This window comes from Pseudopipra pipra, chromosome 6 (assembly GCF_036250125.1).
Source record: "Pseudopipra pipra isolate bDixPip1 chromosome 6, bDixPip1.hap1, whole genome shotgun sequence".
Classification (NCBI taxonomy): Eukaryota; Metazoa; Chordata; class Aves; order Passeriformes; family Pipridae; genus Pseudopipra; species Pseudopipra pipra.
The window spans coordinates 44731748-44741324 of NC_087554.1; the positions used below are offsets into that span (position 1 = coordinate 44731748).

The 9577-nt window shown below is 40.9% G+C and overlaps 1 long non-coding RNA gene across 1 annotated transcript; it reads right to left on the minus strand.

The window, feature by feature from the left end:
- Positions 1-2288: 2288 nt before the first annotated feature.
- On the minus strand, positions 2289-3595 carry LOC135416127 (uncharacterized). The gene is made up of 2 exons (XR_010431449.1): positions 3489-3595; positions 2289-2589 (listed from the first exon to the last, which is right to left on the minus strand). It is a non-coding gene; the product is annotated as an uncharacterized LOC135416127 (long non-coding RNA).
- Positions 3596-9577: the final 5982 nt, after the last annotated feature.

Consider the following 9577-nt stretch of genomic DNA (forward strand, 5'->3'; position numbering starts at 1 on the left):
ATAGGCAAAACAGTGTGTCTCAAGGAAAAGACTAAAGGAAGTGGTGGCTGGTATGCTTCAATCCCTCATCAAAAATATTTTCTGATAGGTGTAAGGCAATGCCATAATAAGCCTCTGGAGAAAAACAGCTGCTGCTGAAAGTATCTGCACAAGATCTTCTGTGAGTCTTTAGCTTGGAGTTGTCCAGGTGTACGGCCTTACTGCCATATCAGGGACTGTTGCAACCATTTCCTGATGCAGTTAGCTTTTTGCTTGGTTTCCATCTTCCCCCAAGATCACAGAATCTTAGAAAAGATTAGAAGGGTTAGAAGGGGTTTCTAAGCATATTCTCACCCAATATCCCACTGAGAGTAGGATTGCTGGTACTGATAGCCAGGTCAGCTATCAGTGGTTTTATTTAGATGCAGCTTGGAGATTCCCTCATCCTTCTGGGTTATATTTTCCAATGCTACACTACTCTCCTGGTGAAGAAACTTTTCCTCACGTTTGCTGTGATCTTCCCAAGATGCTAAAAGCTGTGGCTTTTGTTCCTTGCTAAATTTCTGAAGTTAATAAAATGTGCTACTTGCTGTTTTTTCTGGAGCAAAATTTCCTTCCAGTGCACTGCCAGGGCTTCACCTTCTAAGATGACTCTTTATGAGCATTAATGGGCAGTTTAAGTCTCTGTGGTCCATTCTTTGTGCTGGCAAGTCTTCTGAGAATGCAGCAGTATGGCCCCTTTCCATTGTTAAATGATTCTATAATATCTATGGGCATCAATTTGACAGGAGATTACTATTAAAAGAAATGGCTGCAATACTCATCATAATCAGAGCCATTGCACCTCCACTGTTAATTTAGCTCACTTTGCATTAGATATTCACTGAACTGGTTAAGATAACTTCAGACATTTAATCACTGCAGTGTTATTAAATAGTTGCATAGTAATGTGTTCAGATGACTTGTAAACCTCATGCAGTCAGAGGCCAGTTGAGCAATCAAAGCAGGTTAAAAGGAAAAGGCAATTCTGTCTTGCTGGCTTTAGCTATTTTATGTTAAAGTAAATGAAGCATGTTTTAATCATGGTGGGGTGGTACTAGATTATCAGCTCTGAGACTGATGTCTTTGTTTTGGCCACAATATATATGAACTCAAGTATGTTTCTGATATCCTTTTCCTTTTTTTTTTTTTTTTTAAATCTGTTTGTGGTGGGGGTTGTTTAACCCTAAAATCGTTACATGAAAGATGACAGGAGATTCAAAGAGATAGCTTATATAGTTTTTCCAAACTAGTGTTTCTGGTCTGGTGAGAACATAATGCTAATTTTACAAGAAAAACAGGATTAAATTTATTTTTAAGTTTTGTTTACCTTCAGTTGCATTTTTAAATCGACTTCATGATACTTCCTGAGCATAACACTTGATCTCTATTTGAGAAATACCACATGCTTGGTGGCATTCAGTGACAAGAGTGAATGGTAGGTGATGGAAAAGCTGAGCAGAAGGAGTTAGAAGTGTTTGTATGTGACACATCACAGGAGGTTCTTGTGTTAGTTTGGTATAGGACTAACTGTATTCCATCCTGCTTTGTACAGCAGAAGCCTTGGCTTATTGTGCATTTTACTAAAAAGGGAAGAATGTGAAATACGCAGTCTCCTTCACTATTGCAATAAGCAGAATTGCTATAGGATAGATATTTATCTTCGGGTTGCACAGTCTTGTCAAATCAGACTAATATTACATTATCAGTCAGATGTATCATCCATATGTCTGCCCATGCTTGCAAAGATGCAATGTGGAACAGAACTAATGGGCTTCATCCTTCTTCTGATAAATCCATTTCCAGGGCAAGAAGTGCCTGTGCATTTTTCAAAACTTCTTAAGAGCTGCTACCCCCATATAGTGTTTGGTCTTTTCCCTTTCAATCACTGATGAACTGCCTCCCCAGCTTGTTTTGGTGTGTTGCTGGTGGGGGAAAGGGACTGAAGTGCCGCCTTCTTTTTCCTTCTAACGAGCAAAATTCTTGACCATTTCAGTTTATTAAATATTCAATGGCACTTTTCCAAGGAGTGGTTTGTAGCCCATGTGTTTTCTCCAAATGTCTTGTGAAACTTCCCTTGTGATTTCAAATTAATATGGCTTTTTTTTGGTCATACTGAAATGTAATTTAATACTGTCTTTTACAGTTGTGCTCAGAGATGGCTGGATTTCAATATTAAGTGAACTGCACACTGGTGCTTATATAAATTATAAAACATGCTGAGATCTCCAGGGAAAGAGAATCATTAAAAATAGGGACTATTGCTGCTATTACTGTTGTTACTAGGAGTAATTATTACCTTTTTATTTCTGGAAATTCTATACAGCATTTTTCCTATAGGAGCTCTCCCTGTCTTGAGGTTTTTCTAGTGGTCTTTAAACTTTAATCTGCAGCCTTAGAAAACCTTTTAGGTACAGACTGAGACAGATTTTGTTACCAAAGAAAGCCCTCCTGCTGATGGAGCTCTGTGTTTAATTCTTGGCAGAGCTCAGGAAGCACTTGGCTTTGTTTGCCTGCTGTTGGTCTTTTTCACGTAGCCTTATGTGAGATCGTGATAATTCTGAATTGCAGCTCAAAGGAAAGAGAAACACAGTGTATTACAAGAATACTGCAAATAAATTATTCTATTTGGTTTAAAAGCTTGCAAGAATTACACAGAATATTCTGAACTGGGAGGGACTCACAAGAATCATCAGGTCCAACTCTTAAATGTATGGCCCATATAGGACTCAAAACCACAATCTTGGCATTATTAACACCATGCTCTAGCTAACTGAGCTAGTTTCTTAGTTTGATAAGCTTTTTTAGACCTGTATAAATGATGCAGTTCCTTTTAGCAGCAGGACTAAAATGGTGATAATGTGGTCAGCTATTCAGTGAGGTTAGTGAGATGCACATCTACACTGTTAAAAATGCATTTTGGAAGAAATGAAGGAAGCATTACACCAACAACTGTAGCACTGACATCTTTGTTTTCTTTGCATTTGTGTGTTATAGTTTTTCATTACTTATTGAATACACTCTTATTGTGATACTGCCTGCCTCTTTGTAACAGGAACTGAATACAGCAGCAAACTGGTTTTGCTGTGGCTTATTGACAGTTTGAAACTAACAAAGATCCACTGATATAAGTGGATTTATATTAACTTATAAGGGTTTGCTCACTACTTCTGTTTCTTTTAGTTCAGTGTGTCCTCCTGTGCCCCATGCATTATAATCTTGCAAACGATTATTTAAATCAATCCTATCTGTGAAAATGCTGGACATCTAAATGTGGACACTTATCTTAGGCTAGTTTCCCCAGGTTTCATAGTGATAGCAATGGGTTCTTTCAGGATGCAGCTAAGGACAATGTCATTTAAGCTGTAGCTATAAATTGTCTTTTTAATGCTCATATTGCTAACTCTGAATGGTATGAGGTGATTAACCTTCTAATTTAGGCACACAAAATCACATTATATGAAACCTACTTGCTTTTGGCATCTCTCACCATACTCTGCAGTATCTGGATACATGTTGAATGTTAAAGATCCCATGTGCTGCTACCCAGAGATGACTTGCCATTATGACAGAAAAGTGCTGTTATCAAGCAATGATGACTCAGGAGTGTCCCTGCAAGATGTCACAGTGTTGCATGACAACATCAGTTGTGGTCTTCTGGCACAGTCACTAAGCAGGTTCTTGTGACATGATACAGCCACACTATCAGATGGTCTTCTGTATCTCATGATAGGAGTGGAGCCGTGCAGCAAACAATGTAGTTTGACACTAACGGATGAAGCTTTTTATATTGCGATGCTTGCTTTTAATATTCCACTGTGTTGAATTTATTCACCTTGTGTGCCTTATGCAAAAAGGCCATGATCCCAGATGAAGTCTGTGTAACAAGGAGTAAGAATGAAATACAGTACCCGTTATTTACACCTTCCTTTCATTTGAAGCAATTTAATTTCTGCACAGAAGCGTTTAATAGACTACTAAAATAGCTCTGAATTTGTGAGATGAAAACACAAGCACAAAATTCAACTACAGCAAGCTCTCTGGCAATTATTTTCATTCCATTTTAAATGCGCTGCTGATGCCCAGCTGGGTGGAAGAGGAACCTGGTATGTACAAACATGGTAGATTTGTGATAGGTGACAGTTTATAATCGGAAGTCCAAAAGATGCGTACTATATCAAGTGGTGGGAAGAGAAGTGCTTTTTGCTTCTGTATGCATTATTAAGGATAATAACCATTTGGTAGGTGGAGAACTGGAAGAAACTTTACTTAGTGACTCTTTGTCTTTAATACCTTCTCTTTATAACAAATCTTTAAGTTGAAATATTTGAAGTTAATAAAAAGCTGGAAATTGTTTCAGCTTGGTTGTAAGCGCCCAATTAATTTTACAGTGGAATCATGGATGGTTTGTTAGTCCTTTTTATCACTAGCATACCTTCTTGTATTAAAAGTGAGGATCAGAAGATTACCTGGTTATTACCTTTGGTTCCTGACTGAAGGATTTCAGAGTATGATGTCTGTCCATAGAGCTAAGGTGGGATGCCCTGGTCAAAGAATCACTGACATCAGAGATTACAAGTAGCTTAGAGGCAGGGGGCACTGAAGGTTCATCCATTCGTTAGTTCATTCACTGTGCTGCAGAGACAGAAGAAGTTTTCATTGCACTGTTACAGCCTGGGGGCCAACCTGCTGGAAAGCAGCTCTGTGGAGAAAGATCTGGGGGCCCTTGTGGACAACAAGCTGTGCATGAGCCAGCAGTGTTCATGCTTGGCCCTGCTGGCCAAGAAGGCCAATAGTACCCTGGGCTCTATCAGTAACTACATTGCCAGAAGGCTGAGGGAGGTGATCCTGCCCCTCTACTCAGCCCTAGGGAACTTGCATCTGGAGTGCTGTGTCCAGTTCTGGGCTCCTCATTACAAGGGAGTCATGGAGCACCTGGAGTGGCTTCAGTGGAGGGGAACAAAGATGATTAAGGGATGATGAGGAAAGGCTGAGGGAGCTGGGCCTGTTCATCCTGGAGAAGAAATGACTGAGAGGGGGCTTAATTGATATATATAAGTATCTGAAAGGAGAGTAACAAGAGGATGGAGCCAGGCTCTTCTCAGTTGGTGCCAAGCAATAGGACAAGAGGCAACAGGCAGAAAGTGATGCACAGGAAGTTCCACCTGAATATGAGGAAGAACTTCTTTACTGAGCACTGAAACAGGTTGCTCAGAGAGGTTGTGGAGTCTCCCTTATTGGAGATGTTCAACAACTGTCTGGATGCAATCCTGTGCAATGTGCTCTAGGATGACCCTGCTTGAGTAGGGAGGCTGGACCAGGTAACCCACTGTGGTCCCTTTCAACCTGACCCCTTCTGTGATTCTGTGATTCTGTGAATTCTACTCAGTTGGAAATTCTTGGAAGAAGAAGTGGTGTTTACAAGAGTATTTATTTGTCTATGCTTTAGATCTGGATCTGGATTTTTGATTATTTGCTCCCTAAACACAAAGTTTTAAGGTTAGTTGGATTTAACCTGTTAAGTGTAGAAGCTTATTGAAAAATTCAGAAGCAGGGTGATTTGGTACAAATCTGAATAGTAATACAAAGTCTGGATCTTGGTTCACACCTGAAATTTTTTCTCTGGCCAGTTTCTGTTTCTGAAGCTATGAAGTTCCCAAGCAATGGACTATCATTGCTGTTTCGAGAGGGTTTGTTCCACTGTCATGTTTTCATTCCCATTGAGTAATGATGTCCTCCCTTTCCAAACTTCCCAAGCATTTCCATTTAAGAGGCAAGACTCTTCCTCACTTTTTTTTCTGCCAGTGTGACTGGGAGTACTTAAGCACCCATCACACTCCACACAGCGGAACTCCAGGGTAAAGTTATCCATTGATCCAGAGATGGGCTGATTCCAATGGGATGAAGTTCAATAAAGCCAAGTGCCGGGTCCTGCACTTTGGCCACAACAACCCCATGCAGCGCTACAGGCTGGGCACAGAGTGGCTGGAGAGCAGCCAGGCAGAAAGGGACCTGGGGGTACTAATTGACAGGAAGCTCAACATGAGCCAACAGTGTGCCCAGGTGGCCAAGAAGGCCAATGGGATCTTGTCCTGTATCAAAAATAGTGTGGCCAGCAGGACCAGGGAAGTGATCCTTCCCCTGTACTCAGCGCTGGTGAGGCCACACCTTGAGTATTGTGTTCAGTTCTGGGCCCCTCAGTTCAGGAAGGATATTGAGGTGCTGGAGCGGGTCCAGAGAAGAGCAACAAGGCTGGTGAAGGGACTGGAGCATAAGTCCTATGGGGAGAGGCTGAGGGAGCTGGGGTTGTTTAACCTGGAGAAGAGGAGGCTCAGAGGTGACCTCATCACCGTCTATAACTACCTGAAGGGAAGTTCTGGCCAGGTGGGGGTTGGTCTCTTCTCTCAGGCACTCAGCAATAGGACAAGGGGACACGGGCTTAAGCTCCGCCAGGGGAAATTTAAGTTGGATATCAGGAGAAAATTCTTTACAGAGAGAGTGATCAGGCATTGGAATGGGCTGCCCAGAGAGGTGGTGGATTCACCATCCCTGGAGATTTTTAAACGCAGATTGGACGTGGCACTGAGTGCCATGATCTAGTAAATGGACTGGATTTGGACCAAGGGTTGGACTCGATGATCTCGGAGGTCTTTTCCAACCCAATTGATTCTATGATTCTATGATCTGCCTACCCTCCTGTCTTTTTTATATAAGCTTTTATGGAGAAAATAGTATCACTAAGAAAACTAGATTTACTGATTTTTTTTTTCTCTTTTGGGATCAGCAGTCTCCCCCAGTTGGAGATATGACATGCTTGACTTTAGTAAACTCATTCCTTCTGTCTGTCTCCCTCTAGTTTCTGAAGCACAGCTTCATATTTTGGTCGTTTCTGTCCCAGTGGTGCATCTGCTTCCATTTTTGCTTCCACTGCTTTTATGATTCTTCCTGAAGTGTCTGTTGATGTGACATTGGCTCAGTTGCCCTTTTCGCTGTCCTAGATGTAGGCATTTTAGCTGTTTCTAATTAAAGACACAAGCAAACAGCAAAAGATTCCAACAATCACAGCACTGTTATCTCCTCATCACTGGTCTGTCCCTATACCTCCCTCTTACTCAAGCAGTTCTTACTGGCCTTTTCCTCAGCTTATGCATTGTTATCTGATTCATGCAGATAGACTGTATGCTGTTCCTAAGAAGTTAATTCCAGTTTTCTGAAAATTCCCCATTTCCCTTACCTACTGTGGTGTGACTTTTTGCCTGTCAGCCACTTCTCCTGTTAAATGTAAAGATGCTCTTCCAGGAGAATCTGTGGATTTCAGTGACCACAGACTCACATGTTTGAAAAAAAAGAGCAAAAAGAAAAAAAGCAGTTGGTCTCTGAGGTACCTAGGACCAAACTCATAACTGGATATAATTGATATAATTTACGGAACAAATAACGATAGCGACAAATGTTGACCATGCATATCAGTTCTCTAACTAATGTAGTACAGATTAGCCAAGTTAAGTTGGGCCCTACTATTTCAAGTGCCTGATGATCTGTCGAAGGAAGGATGTTATTCAGAATTTGTTGCATATCCTTGGTTTTCTGTATAGTTTTCTCTGTATTAAGTATCGAGCCAGAGCGGGTCAACACTTGTCCTCCAAACACAAAGGAGACGCACAGCCTCTGGTCTATCACTTGTTAGTTTCCTGATGGTTCAGGATAAGACCTCACAGTAACTCAGTGTGTTCTTGTACTGAAAACAGAGTCATGGAGAGTGAATCAGCCTCTTCCTCTTTGAAGTCTGTGGTCAAACCTGCCCATAACCTGCCTGGAGAACCACATATGAGTGGTTATTACCACGGAGGTAGATCCTATTCTCCTAATACCTGGATCTCAGCTTTGACATGAGCCTAGAGAGGAAGAATGCTTTGATTCAGATCGGGAGCTCCATATGTGCAAACCAAATAATGCCTTTTTACAATAACAAATTAGTAATTCTGAAAGCATTGACCTCTTAAACTCTACTGTGCCTCCCTAAGATGTGTATGCAAAGGATCAACCTTCATCTTCCATATGGTCTGTAAGAGTCAGAAGCTTGCTATCCAGCCAGTTAGTGCCTGTTGCTGAGAAGGGCTGTCCTGAGCTGCATTTCTCCCATTTTCTGGTTTCACATACTGTCTACAGCCTGCTGCCAAACGTGAACATGTTCCTGTGTGCCCGAGAGTTAATGGAAGCACACTCAGCAACATACAAAACACATTTAGACTCATAAAACATAAATAATACCATTTGGTGGTGACATGCTTTTTTTAATGGATGGATCAGTCATATTTCCATGCCATTATCTAAAGTCCCTGCCGGATACTCATTGGCTAAAGGCAACTAATGAAATACATTTTATCTTAAAAACCCTTCAAAACCTCAGAAAACTTTCTAGTTGTCTTTGAAAGCTGGTTCTCACTGAAATGAAAGGACCTCTTTGTCTACCCAGAAATATCCCTTCTACTGCCTCTTCAGAGCCAGCCACACACAATTGTTTGCACTGTATGAGTAAGGGCAGGACATTTCAGGGAAAAGAACTCAGCAACACTTCCAGTTGATACTGTGACCCTTTTAAACAGGGACAGACGTTCCTCTCTCGACCCTACTGGACCCTACAAAGGGAAAATGGGGTAAATAGAACCTTTTTACAGGTTCTAGGTTAGAATGGGCACTGCATTCCCAAGGTAATTAAAGCCAGTGGCACAAAATAAAGCACTAATTTGTTTAGTTGAATACAACAGGCCAGAGTTTGCCCTTCAGTTAAGTGCATTTGACTGTAAAACTAGACCAACACAAAGAAGGTTAGAAGGAATACATTCATAGAGTTATATGAGCCTTTTGAGCACTATGCATTTCTGAGCAATTTTAATAATAGTTCACAGTTAGTTACTTAGTTGCTGAACTTAAATTTCTCTTTCCCCCAGAAAATGTTTCTGTGCATGTGGACCTTCAGATAATTCAGATTATGATGCCAGTATCTATTCATGTGGCTTAATTTGTGGTCTGGTCACAAGCATTTGGTGCCTGTGGCATCCGTCTCACTGATACTCAGCCCAAGTCTCCTGGTCTTGTTTCTTTATTGTGTAAAAATTATAGAGCAGTTATCTGCATGTTACTTTGAAATTGAATCCTAAAATGTGACTATTGCAATTGGGAACTCAGAATTCCATTACTCTCACTGTAGAGCCTCTGTTTGTACATCTTCATGACCATCTTTCTTCCTATATATGTTCACCACTTGATGGCAGTACAACAACACTTATGGAAATAGTTCAGAAAAGCTTGGTTTGAACGCTTGCAGTAGCGATGAAAGTGCATCATTTATGGCAACTGCTTACTTAAACTACTATGTGCCTTGTTTAAGCTGGCTACATCTGTGTAGATTCTATCGACAAGGCCCCAGCTGTGAAATTTTGGTAATGCGTATGTCCTACTTAACTCCATCTTCCACAAACGAACACTTCAGCTCCTTGTTTGTAGTAATATTACCTTTATACAACAGGCAAGAATTTTTAGCAATTAAGATGATGTC